The following is a 14,212-nucleotide window of genomic DNA, read 5'->3' on the forward strand; positions in this document are numbered from 1 at the left end:
ATAATGAAGATGTCAGCTTAAGCTTTATGTTAATTGCTGATCTTGAAATAACTAAGAGTTCGATTTCTAAATTAAGATCAACCATTTATCATCTTGGAGAAGATACTGAAGAGAAGAAATAGTTGAAGAAAAAGCTTGACAAAGTCCTTCAAGGCAAAGAGGAAGAAAGGTTAAACAGATTTCTGGAAATAACTGTCAGTTATCTTAGGATACTGAAGTAAGCCTTATTCCTTGTACATTTTATAATTGGTTTTGGCATCATTGTGAATGAAATTTGTGCTTCATTACATTAAGCATAAATTGGGGGAGATTGTTACGTGCTGATTCTCAATGATCAGGAGGAGCTCAGGATATGACTGTTTTGGATGTCATCAGGATTTGATGTGCCATCAGGATTTGATGCATCATCAGTATCTGCAGAACATCAACATCTGAAGACAGTATGTTGTGAAGATTAAGTATGTTCCTTATTTTGAGGGATGGATATCTGTTTGTTCTGAGTGATGGGACTTTGTGTATTCAGTTAAAGATATGTATCATTTTCTGTTAGTAATTGATAATGCATATCCTAGACTGATTTGTAGAAGCTGTGTATTATATAAACACAGTTTAGGTCATCACATAGTGATTAACTCGAGTATTGTACGACCTAGAAGCTCTCAAGAACATCAGTATTTTTTTAGAGAGTTTATAACAGTTTTTATCAGAAATATAAAGAACTGTTTTATTTTTATACTTGTTCGAAACGTTTATACAATTGTATCCAACCCCCTTAAGCAATTGTATCATTATTAGGAAACAATTAACAAGTTTCTACTTGGGGAAAAGGGAGGCGAACACTACGTTTTAGGGTCATGAATTTTATTCAAACTAGGAGGGCGTAAGTGCCCGAGTGGCACCGGTCCAACATTATTTATTAGTCCCAAATGGCCAGGAAGTTCCGAAAAGCCGGTTCATTCCTTAGGATTCCAGTGTTCGGTCGATAAGTAAATCTGACTGTTCTCACCTACATGTAGGTATAAAGTGGGGTTGTACGACTATGACTGATCATCGTAAATTGCCCATCCTGGCGCGACACTACTCCGGAATTAGCTCACCATCTAGATTGGATATTTTCTGCAACACTATCCTGAGCACCCCAATATAAAGGCAGGGTCGAGCGTTCAAAATGATGTTTCAAAAATGAAGTATCTTGTAATTTCATCTTGTAAAGGATATCCCGATGATTAATTTTACTTGGGGGACAAAAAGCCCTCAAGGGTTTTTACGAAGTTATTTATACAAGATTCACTTTGTAACTTCATCTATATGATGAACCTTTGAAAACTTGTTATAATTTGAACAACGGTAGTTTTTCAGGATTTTACAGAAAAGATATATATATTAATGTACCTCGTAACTTCATCTTTGAAAATATATCGAGACCTTGTTTATTTTATGCATAAAAAAGATTTTTCAAGGATATTATGAAAAGGACCATATGTATTATTCATTAGTTATATATTATACAGTATTTTAAACTATATGTTGTTCTCAGAAATTGGGGAATGTTGTTATCCCTTGTATAGTATTTTGAACCATATGGTATTTTGAAATCAAGAATATGTGTTCAAGGTTTTGGTTGCTATACCAATATAGATTATTGAACTTCAAACTTTATAAGTGTTATTGTAAATAGAACTTCAAGTAGATGTTGTGTTTTACAGTATAAGATCCTGATTAGTACATTTGGTTTGTAATAACTAATGCTACTTTTGAGAATCGTTTATAAGGCTCTAACTTGTGTGTGTAAGAGATTGGGGTCATGGTGTTGTATTATTGGATTGTTGAGTTAATGCAGGTACTATATATTTGGACGGTAGCGTAACGATTCAGATCCCTGACCCCAGATTTGGGGGTGTTACATTAGTTGTATAGTGTATTTTATTTTACTCTCCAACCCTTTATAATAATCAAAGACGAATAATTTCCTTAAAAAGTATGTTTTAAATTTATAATTTATATAATTACCCTATTGAAAAGTGTAATTTTTTGTACGGAACATTAGTATTTATTATTTATATTTCATAAGACAGTAAATTTTAGAAACTATATTTAGTTTCTTTTTTATATATAGTTACAATTGTGTCAATATCATATTTTGTTTAACACGATTTAATAGCAAATGTTATTTTTTAATCATCAGACCATATGACATATTTTAATTCAATTTTCATTTATTTGATGTTATTGAAAATTTATTAAAGATCTCATTTCGTGTAATGTTTTATTATGTACGCCCCAGAAAATTATAAATTACAGTAATAAATTTAAGCATAGGATGACTAGATCGCTTATGAACGAAAGTTTTTTTATGTGTCTAATGTAATACTATAGGTATATATAGTTTACATCATGTGCGAAAAAAAATGTATTTTAAAATTATAATTTTTTATAACAATTTATTCCACATATTAATCCTCTTTTGGGCACATCTTAATTAAACAACCTTGCAATCTAAACTGTTTCAACAATTTTAGTTATTTGAAACTCTACAATTATTTGAAATATACACATCTCAACTCTTTTGTAATAACCCCAATTTTTGAGAAATTTTGAAACCCTTATGAATAGTGTTTTTGCTGATCGAGAAAACTTTTCATGCCACACTATGTAGGGGTTCTGTTATGGATATTCTGAGATTTTATTAGTACTCTATATGGTATATAAGTGTATGTAAAGATCGTCAGAATCCAATTCCGAACACTTTGATTTTTCCCGAAAATCCACCAGATACGGAAAGAATTGAGTATAAGGTAACATGATAAAAAGGATTTAAATTAAAGGATTATAGGAGAGGATCATAAAAGGAATATAATATATTGAGAAAGGTTAAGGGAACCTAAGTAATAAGATCTCGGGTATGATCCCTCAAACGATAAACGAGAACGAAAGATAAGCGAACCGTAAAACAAATAAGTGACCAAGAGACAAGCTTGTACAAGAAGCCAGGGATTGTGACATCATCAAACCACAAGGTGTGGACAAGTGGGAGCATTATGACATGTGCAAGGTGACATAAGCATGACATGGGAAGGAAGGAGGTGTGGTGGCTTTGTAACCACACAAATTCAAGGGCAAGAAGGTAATTGACTAAAGCAAGCACAAAAACCAAGCAACCAAGCCAAGCAAATCATTTTTCATCAAAATCAAAAAGAAACCAAGGCATTGTTCTTCATGCTCTCGGCCAAAACAGAATCAGAACACTAAAACTGCTGTATCTCCTTCATTTCTCACTCAAATATTGTGTTCTATAGCTCATTGGAAAGGTATTGAGATGGCCTACAACTCTTGTTCACAAGTCTCGTCCAAATAATCATGGTAAGACCCTCATTTTTACAGTTCTTTAAATCGGACTTTTAGAAACTTCAAAGCCTAACTTTGTGTTCTTGATTTCTTTGGAAAGATCAAGCTTGTAGGAGGCTCCCTAAGGCTTCCTAGCAACTTAACACCTCCCAAGGAAGGTATAAACTTCAAACCCTAGCCTTTACTTTATTTGTTAGTAAGTTTAATGGTTGGTGTTGTGAAATGAGAAGCATGGATTGTGATTATTAGTAGTTTGGTTTTATTTGGAAGTGTTTTGGTAATTGAAGATTGATTATAGTTCATAGGTCTTGATTGTGGTTGTTTGAATTGAAAACCTTGGAGATTATGGACTGATGTGGTATGGTTTAGGTGAAGTTTTGTTGTATTGATGGTTATGAGTTGGTTGGTGGTTAATTGGAGTAGTTTAATCATTGGTAATTGCGTAAACATAGCCGTCGTAACGTCCGATTTTCTTTGGACTGTTTTTGTGCATAACATTAGGACCCGAGAACCCCCTGCTAGATTATGACCACTGCCATGTTTAGATAGCTCATATTACGAGCTTCGTTTTGATATGTATTTCGTTCGATTCCGATTTACGGTTTAGGAGAAACGACCGTTTCAAGTAACGGCGTTTCGCGAACGAAACTTTTTCCCTCGCCTTACTTTGGAATGTAGGTTAAAGACCAAAAAGGGTTAATTAATGTGTGAAACATTTATGGTACGTGTTTTAGGCAGTTGGTAAGTCACTCGAGAAGGAATCGCTTTAAAACTCGTAAAGGTTAAATTATTAAAAATGGTGGAGCCGAGGGTACCCGAGTGACTTAAGCGAATCAGTGAGCGCAAAACAAGCGTTAGAGTCTAAGTTAGTTAAAGTATAGATTTACAAGTGACTTTGGTTTAATTCCAACTTACTTGTTGTTTATAGGTTACCAGACTCGTCCCGAGCCATTCGTAACCCCCAGTCGCTCAGGCAAATATTCTATCCGTTATACTGTTGTTGTGATGTATACACTTGTATATGCATTATCTTGCGATAGATGCATGTTGGTTATTTAGCAAATTCTTGCGATATATTGTAGCATGTGATATGGTATATATGCATGCCTATTTCATATTCTTGAAATATATATCTGTTGGTTCAGTTGATAATACCTATGCTAGAGGATAGCGGTAACTTGCATATACCCTTAGTATAGGGACCCAAAGGTGAAAATATTTTCAAAAACCGGGAGTCGAGGATCCCGAGTAGATTTTATATATATGGATATGGATATTTATATATATATATATTTATATATATGTATGGTTATAGTTTTCTAAACTATTAATCGAATAAGGTTTATTCGATAACTCTAACTTTATTTATTTATTTGAATATTCATTCGAGGGCTTATGACTCTTTTATATATTATTATTGAATATTATTTGAATATTCATTCGAGGGCTTATGACTCAGTTTATATTATTTAATGAATATTATTTGAATATTCATTTGAGGATGTATGACTCCTTTATTTTATTTAATGAATATTATTTATAATATTCATTCGAGGTATTATAACTCAGCTTATTTTATTTATTGAATATTATTTGAATATTCATTTGAGGATCTATGACTCCGATTATTTGCTGAGATATATTCTTTATTTTATTAAAGAATAAGGTGTAAATAATCAAACTTATTTTCGATTATTCAAATAAAGATAATACTTTCACATAAGTATATCTTTGGTTATTTAATACTCGTTTCAAGTATAAATTTTAATACTTCTACTTCAATTATTTTTATAAAGATTATTCTTTATGGGAATATTATTTAATTAATAATATTCAGATATTTTCTAATATTCTGGGGACTGATTTACTTCATTAAATCAGCCTTACTCCAAACACTCTTTAAAGTGTTTTCGAGTCTTCAAAATGATTTTTAAAAGTCAGAGCGGATCCCAAAACTCATTTTTATATTTAAGATCTTCCTTTTTAAAGGGGATTTAAATACTCGCTCAAAACCTGGGGAATCCGGCTCTGTGGTGTATTTTATATTCGCAACGAGGTTGCAGATTTGGTAAATGAATTGATTACTTGCCCAACGTTCGGGAAGTAAGCCCATCTCATTGAGTCGGCATAAGCGACAGGCCGGGGTACGGTCTATTATTGTGTAAGTGGCTGGGTGGCAGTCCATCAACGCGTGAGGGGCCGGGGTACGGTCGAGCGCGAGGTCCTAATGCGGCCAGGGTGATGACCGGTGAGGAATTCATCCATCTACAGTAGAAAAGGTTACTTATTGGTATCTTTGCCTGATCAGCGAGATATCGGGTTTATGCCAAAATTCTTTTCCTTTCCAAAATTCATTGGATGTTTCAAACTCTGTTCATACTTTGCATAACAGAGGTTCCAGGAAATGTTTAAAGGGATATATATATGTGGATATATATATATATCGGGGCTAAATAAAGTATCTCATAACTTTTTCATTCAATAATATTTCAAAGATTGAATCTATTCAAGTCTTATCTTGTGGTCTCATCAGTGGGATGAACTTTTGAAATTGATTATAACTTGAACGGTGGTAGTTCAAGTAGTATTTGGGAATGATATAAGTGTAGTGAAGTATTTGGTAACTTCATCTTTTAAACTTATATCTAATTAATAATTGTCTTATGAATGACAAAGATTTTCAGAAAAACGTTGAGACAAGGTTAGATATATGAGATCACCTTGCAACGATATTTTTATACAGTTGTACAATGGGACTTTGTGTATATTATGCATGGAAGAGGACTTCCATTACTTTGAAAAGTATATATGTATATATACTGAATATTTTGCGACTTCATCGCATTAAGATATCAAACTTGGTTCATTTCTTTTGACCAAGATTTTCATGAGTATTATGAGTAGACTCATATACTATTAATCATTATACATATTATTTTGGTGGGCTTGCTGCTCACCCTTGCTTTCTTCTTTCATCACACAACATCAGATAGATAAGATGAACAGGACCAAGCTCCCAATTCGCGATCGGATAGGAAGCGTTTCGCAGCTTCCTATAGGCATTGAAGTCACTGTAGCTGAGGTAGGGAACTACCAATAGACTAGGCTTCAACTTTTGATGTACCAGATTTATTTATATTTATGAATTGTAATAATGGCAAAGAAATGTAAATTTATTCAGAAAACCTTTTAAGGTGTATTGGCAGATAATTATGGAATAAAATGACTTGTGGTTATTTTTGGATGTTCATCTCTGAGACTATAACGTGTGGTGTGTGTGTTTATTGTGGGGTCACAGTACAGAGTAGTTGAGTAATTATTAAGATTGGGTGTTATTAAGGGAAATGGAACTCGTGACGACCCGGATCCCCGACCCCGGATCTGGGGGTGTTACAGAAATGGTATCAGAGCTAAGCGTTATAAACCTCAGAGATGATGGGACGTTAAGATAATAAGTTCACTAAGATAATAAGAACTCTTGCCAAGTTCATAGTCGGGCTACCTAACGTAGTACTGACAGTTAAAACCCTTATGGGAACCCTTATAAATATCGTGATAGGACCGTAGTTCGTTATCGTATATGGTAGCGGGACTCCGAACCCTGAGGTTGAGGAGAAACATCGCGATGATATTTTATTACTAATTGGAGATCGGATTGTGGATCCGATAGAGTGTCCTAATGCAGGACCGGACGATGTTGATATTGAGGATTTAGCGGTTGAGGATGTTGTCCTAGAAGGGATAGTTATTGAGGAGGATCCCATGGAGGATCCTGACAGGATTGGATAAAGGACCACTGATGAATTGATGACCATGGTTTGGTCGACTACCAGAGGTAGGATTGGCCGGTCACTACCGGAGGTTCGTTCAAGTTGTAAAGATAGTAGTCCCTTTAACGCGGCTTACTCGTAAGACTGAGAAGTTCGAATGGACAGAGAAATGCGAGAACAGCTTTCAAGAACTGGAGCAGAGGTTGGTGATGGCCCTTATGCTGGCGTTGCCGGATGGAAAAAGAGATTTTGTGAAGTATAGTGACGCTTCGCACAAGGGCTTAGGGTGCGTGCTTATGCAGCACGGTAAGGTAATCGCGTACATGTCAAGACAATTAAGGTAATATGAAATTCGATATCCCCGCTCATGAGCTTAGGCACGTGGCAATAGTTTTACCCTAAGGATTGGAGGCACTACTTGTATGGAGAGAAGTGCAAGAATTACCTAAGCCATAAGTGCTCTAGTACATTTTCACGTAGAAAGAGCTCAACATATGCCAGAGGAGGCAGTTAGAGCTAATCAAGAATAATGATTGGGAGATTCTTTATCATTCGGGGAAAGCCAATATGGTGGCTGATGCCCTTAGTAAAAAGGAGAGACTCAAGATGATAATGTCTTTTGGAGAGTTTATAAGAGATTTTGAGAAAATAGAAATAGAAGTGAAGGTAACCGGAGCCGGTACCGAAAAGCTGTTTAAGATTGCAATACAGCCCGAATTATTGGAAATGATCATATTGTGCCAGAAAAAGTTATGAATGAAGGCAGGGAGCCAACAATTAGATAAAAGATTAATATCGAGAAAGATGATAAGGGAATAATGAGGTATTCCTATAGAATTTGGGTTCCAAAAGTTCAAGAGCGTAAGGATGAGAACTTAGATGAGAGCCATAGTTTGAGGAATAAGATTTAGAGCAAACCCTGAACGTGATAGTCAGGGAGGTCGCCATCAAGATAGAAGGAACCCATGACATAATGGAGTGGAAAATGAGGATTTTAAATTAAAAGATGACCCCAATTATGGGGAGTAGGATGAAACATTTCATACTAAGGAAACAGAAAGTCGAGTAAGGAAAGGAGACCCGAGACGGTACTCCTATACGGCAATTCATGGACCTGTCTAAAAAGAACTTAGACTATTATCCCCAACCACCACCCTGAGGAGACAGTGCGGTGAGAAATTCTTTCAGGACCTTTAAATCGCTAAGCTCTCAGAGTTCCAAGGAACAAGCTGACCCAATCGAGGCAAGAGCCTGGCTAAAGGAAATATAGGAATCATTTGAGATTCTAAATGATTGACGAATCACAAAAGACTGTTTTTATCACTTACCCTCCTAAGAGAGAGATCACCCGACGGTAAAAGGCCAAGGAAGGCACGGAGCAAGAGATTATAATAAACTGATTTAAGTTCAGTCAATTGTTTTCGGGAAAGTAATTCCCAAAGATAAGGAGATAGTGTAAAAGCTTTAGAGCCAGAACAAAGGCAGACGAGTATGATAAATTATGAATCTAAGTTGTAAAAGTTATCAAGATTCATTCTGAGGACACGAATCCAGAATGACGGGATGTTTGAAATCAATGCTTATGTTGTGTTGGTTCATGAAATAATGATAAGAGAAAGGAAAATAAAAAGAAATTGAAGTGGAAAGGAATATAACGGCAATAGAGTTTGAGGTATGATAAGGGAGTTGGGTATGAGGAAACCCTAACGACTCGTAGCAATAGAAATAGAAAAGTATGCATTCGTCAGGATGAGGGTGATTCACCATAAGTTAAAATTGATGGTTGAGGGCATAAGAGATACATATAGTTTATCCCCTGTAAGTTGGGAGGATTCGAGGAAACCTTGAGATAATTCGAAGGATAAATAATGAGACGCGGATAGACTAAGGGGATAAGGAAGTAAGAAATTAGGAAAAATTGGATGAAGGAAGTGACCTTCAAGAAGGAAATGTAAGACCGGTGGCTTGATACCCAGAAAGGGAGACGCCAGGTATGAAAGATATCCCAACATTGAGGTGACTGTTGAGATAAACAACAGAAGTAAATAAGGAATTATTAAGAAGAAGTTCACGTTGAACACGACCAATATCTTCCAGAACATCCTTGTTATCGTTACCAAATTAGGCAAGACAAGCGGATAACCGTTGTTATCTTTTGGAGGCCATATGGATTGACCTCAATTTGAATAAGGATGTTATTATGAAGTTAGGTATAGACTATCGAGGTGGGAATGATTGAATAGGACACCCTTATCAGGGATATATGACTTGGGTTATCCATAGAAGGATGCAGGTACCTTTTAAAGGTGGAATTAAGGATAGAACATTGGTAACTTAAAATGAATCCTAGGGGACTGCATAAAGGTTGGCATGTCACCCTTAATAGGGACAGTATGAGTTTTGACAGGATGAATTGGAAAGGATTAAGGTAATAACAACCTTTAAGAATCAGTGGAGAATTTTTTTTCAGAAGTATATAGATAATGGTTCTAGTAGTAGTAAATGGTATTTTGATATGCCCTGTATCTAAGGAATACAGGAGGAACGATTCAAGGATAACCCTAGAGGTTTTATAAGGAAAAAGGTAATATTCAAAATTCTCAAGAATAGAAATGTTGATAAAGGAAATATGACGTAATTATATTGATGCCAAGTGAGGCACGTGTTAAACCACGAGAAGGTATGGATCGAACCAGTAATGGTCGAAATTGTTCAGGGCAATTAGGACTTAAGATAGAAGATGCTCTAAGTATAATTGAGAGTCAGTCATGACAGTGATTAACCTCTAAAGACTGAGGCAATAACTTATGGAAAAATGGTATTTTTTTTTTACTCATCAGATTTTAAGGAAAACATCTTCACATAAGCTGTGATTGAAATGAGGTAGAAAATTATTTGGAGGTGGTTAAAATGACATTGACTATAAGGAAATTGTACTATCAGGAAAGGCCAAAGAGGTGGCCGACACTTTAAAGGTAAGTGGATAATTATAGGCGCGTGTGCCAAAAGAATACAGTGATGATGGTTAAAAAAAAAATGTGAAGGTTGAATTATGGTTTGGAAGATTGACATTCCTTCTGATGACTGTGCAATACCCAACCGTAATAGTAGTTGGTAAAAGTTTAATTCGTGTAATCGCCATGAACGGGCTATCTATCTTAGGAGGTCCTATCTTGGGATAAGCCAGGACCATGTTTCCAAAAGGACTAGACGAACCTTTGAGTTAAGTCTTCTATTTAAGGCATATGATTAAGAATGGTATTAACCTGCTATCGTTGCTTTGATTGAAACTCTTCTGCAATTTTATCTGCTTCACGTCATGAATGTACGTCAGGATCAGGAGTGTTCTTCATGAATCAAGAACGGTGATCATGTTACCTCCTTAGAAGAATTCGATATGATATGAATGGACTCCGTATGGTTAGCTATTAAAACTTCATGGAAAACGAATGACTACAGTAGGTCAATGGTGGGCCATAGTAATGTAGGAATGATTCTGCGAGTAGTGGGATGATTACAACCGTGAGAGTTGTATTAGAATGGGTGTTGAGATTGAGTACCACTAATCGGGTCGTGGTAGTGTATAAGTTATCATTGATAGACTAATTAAGTAGAGTATCTACCTAGTGAATAATTATTCTTTCTTATCAATAAGAGAGTCGTATTATTATACGAGGAAGGTTGCGGTGCGAGCATAGAATTCTAGTAACGATGATGTATAGAATGAGATCCCAGATTCGATTTTCGATGTCGAGGGAGTTTCAAAGGTGATTGTGTATAAGCTCGATGAAGAGCATGGGTCCATAGAATGATGGACGGAATAGAAATATTTAAGCACGTGAAATGCGATGCTATAATACTTGATGTTGATATAAATACATATATGTTTTGTTCTTCTATGACAAACCTCTATAGTTCAGAGGTAGATTCCAAGCCAGATATTTTGTGGCAGTATATTTTTTTTTTCATATATACAATTCTCTTCAGTTCGTTCTTTTCTCTTCTTTTCATTTCATGTAAGCTGAGAAGAACAACCCTTCCAGAAGGGGAGGTATTGCCGAATGACTATCTATCTTTGTGATAGAAGCCTAGTAGGATACCACATGTTGTTTAATTGCTTGTCAAGTACTAAAGGCTGGCCACCTTCTGTACTAACTATGCGATATAACAAGTGTTCATGATCATAGTGATCTCTCAACAAATTCCTTTACTTCTATATGATTAATCAAACTTTGGAAAATAGAAATAACTGAAAAAGGAGTAATAAAGTGGTGGTAGTATGCGGAATGGGAACACATTCGTGATACTAAGGTTGACGTGGTTATTAAAAGGTTATAGAACGCTAACGAGCAAAAGTATAACGAGTATAATATTAGGAACGGAAGGTAGTAGCGATTACGAACTGGAAAAGAATGGGTATTGAGAAGCAAAAGTTCTAATGCTAAAATCTATAATGAGAGTCTGTGCAATAGACTTGAAAGAATTTGGAATGATCATTTAACGCGGATTAAGTTATCTTAGGACAATAGATCATATGTCAGTATTGAGGTATCGCCTTATGAGATCCTTGAGGGAAGACAATGTCGATCTCCCTTATGTTAGGATGAAGTTGTAGAGCGCAAGATGCTCGGACCCGCAGTAGTCCAAAGGACCAAGGATATGATAGATCTAATCAGAGGACGGCTGGTAGTAGCCCAAGATGGACATGATAAGTATGTTGATTTGACATGAAAGGATAAAGAGTATGAAATAGGGGACCTATAATGTTATAGGTATCCCTTGGAAAGGATTGATGAGGTTCGGAAAGAAAGGAAAGCTAAGTCTACAATTTGTTGGACCCTTGGATATATTAAGACGTTTGGGAGGTTAGCATATGAGCTAGCCTTACCCCCGAACCTGCAACAAGTTCATAACGTATTCCACGTATCAATGTTAAGGAAGTGAAATTCAGATGCCAGATAAATAGAGGCATATGAGCGCATAGATATGTAACCCGACGTAACCTATATGGAGCAACCAGGAAGGGTTATAGAGTGAAAAGGGAACAAGTGCTTTGGAGAAGGGTTATCAAACTATTCAGAGTTTGATGGAAGAACCACAATGTGGGAAAATTTACTTGAGAGTTAGAAAATGTAATGCTAAGAAAGTATCCCCATTTGTTTTCTATCTGATTCCGGGACGGAATCCTTTTAAGGAGGGGAGACTGTAATAACCCCAATTTTTGAGAAATTTTGAAACCCTTATGAATAGTGTTTTTGCTGATCGAGAAAACTTTTCATGCCACACTATGTAGGGGTTCTGTTATGGATATTCTGAGATTTTATTAGTACTCTATATGGTATATAAGTGTATGTAAAGATCGTCAGAATCCAATTCCGAACACTTTGATTTTTCCCGAAAATCCACCAGATACGGAAAAAATTGAGTATAAGGTAACATGATAAAAAGGATTTAAATTAAAGGATTATAGGAGAGGATCATAAAAGGAATATAATATATTGAGAAAGGTTAAGGGAACCTAAGTAATAAGATCTCGGGTATGATCCCTCAAACGATAAACGAGAACGAAAGATAAGCGAACCGTAAAACAAATAAGTGACCAAGAGACAAGCTTGTACAAGAAGCCAGGGATTGTGACATCATCAAACCACAAGGTGTGGACAAGTGGGAGCATTATGACATGTGCAAGGTGACATAAGCATGACATGGGAAGGAAGGAGGTGTGGTGGCTTTGTAACCACACAAATTCAAGGGCAAGAAGGTAATTGACTAAAGCAAGCACAAAAACCAAGCAACCAAGCCAAGCAAATCATTTTTCATCAAAATCAAAAAGAAACCAAGGCATTGTTCTTCATGCTCTCGGCCAAAACAGAATCAGAACACTAAAACTACTGTATCTCCTTCATTTCTCACTCAAATATTGTGTTCTATAGCTCATTGGAAAGGTATTGAGATGGCCTACAACTCTTGTTCACAAGTCTCGTCCAAATAATCATGGTAAGACCCTCATTTTTATAGTTCTTTAAATCGGACTTTTAGAAACTTCAAAGCCTAACTTTGTGTTCTTGATTTCTTTGGAAAGATCAAGCTTGTAGGAGGCTCCCTAAGGCTTCCTAGCAACTTAACACCTCCCAAGGAAGGTATAAACTTCAAACCCTAGCCTTTACTTTATTTGTTAGTAAGTTTAATGGTTGGTGTTGTGAAATGAGAAGCATGGATTGTGATTATTAGTAGTTTGGTTTTATTTGGAAGTGTTTTGGTAATTGAAGATTGATTATAGTTCATAGGTCTTGATTGTGGTTGTTTGAATTGAAAACCTTGGAGATTATGGACTGATGTGGTATGGTTTAGGTGAAGTTTTGTTGTATTGATGGTTATGAGTTGGTTGGTGGTTAATTGGAGTAGTTTAATCATTGGTAATCGCGTAAACATAGCCGTCGTAACGTCCGATTTTCTTTGGACTGTTTTTGTGCATAACAGTAGGACCCGAGAACCCCCTGCTAGATTATGACCACTGCCATGTTTAGATAGCTCATGTTACGAGCTTCGTTTTGATATGTATTTCGTTCGATTCCGATTTACGGTTTAGGAGAAACGACCGTTTCAAGTAACGGCGTTTCGCGAACGAAACTTTTTCCCTCGCCTTACTTTGGAATGTAGGTTAAAGACCAAAAAGGGTTAATTAATGTGTGAAACATTTATGGTACGTGTTTTAGGCAGTTGGTAAGTCACTCGAGAAGGAATCGCTTTAAAACTCGTAAAGGTTAAATTATTAAAAATGGTGGAGCCGAGGGTACCCGAGTGACTTAAGCGAATCAGTGAGCGCAAAACAAGCGTTAGAGTCTAAGTTAGTTAAAGTATAGATTTACAAGTGACTTTGGTTTAATTCCAACTTACTTGTTGTTTATAGGTTACCAGACTCGTCCCGAGCCATTCGTAACCCCCAGTCGCTCAGGCAAGTATTCTATCCGTTATACTGTTGTTGTGATGTATACACTTGTATATGCATTATCTTGCGATAGATGCATGTTGGTTATTTAGCAAATTCTTGCGATATATTGTAGCATGTGATATGGTATATATGCATGCCTATTTCA

Source organism: Apium graveolens, chromosome 4 (assembly GCF_009905375.1).
Source record: "Apium graveolens cultivar Ventura chromosome 4, ASM990537v1, whole genome shotgun sequence".
NCBI lineage: Eukaryota > Viridiplantae > Streptophyta > Magnoliopsida > Apiales > Apiaceae > Apium > Apium graveolens.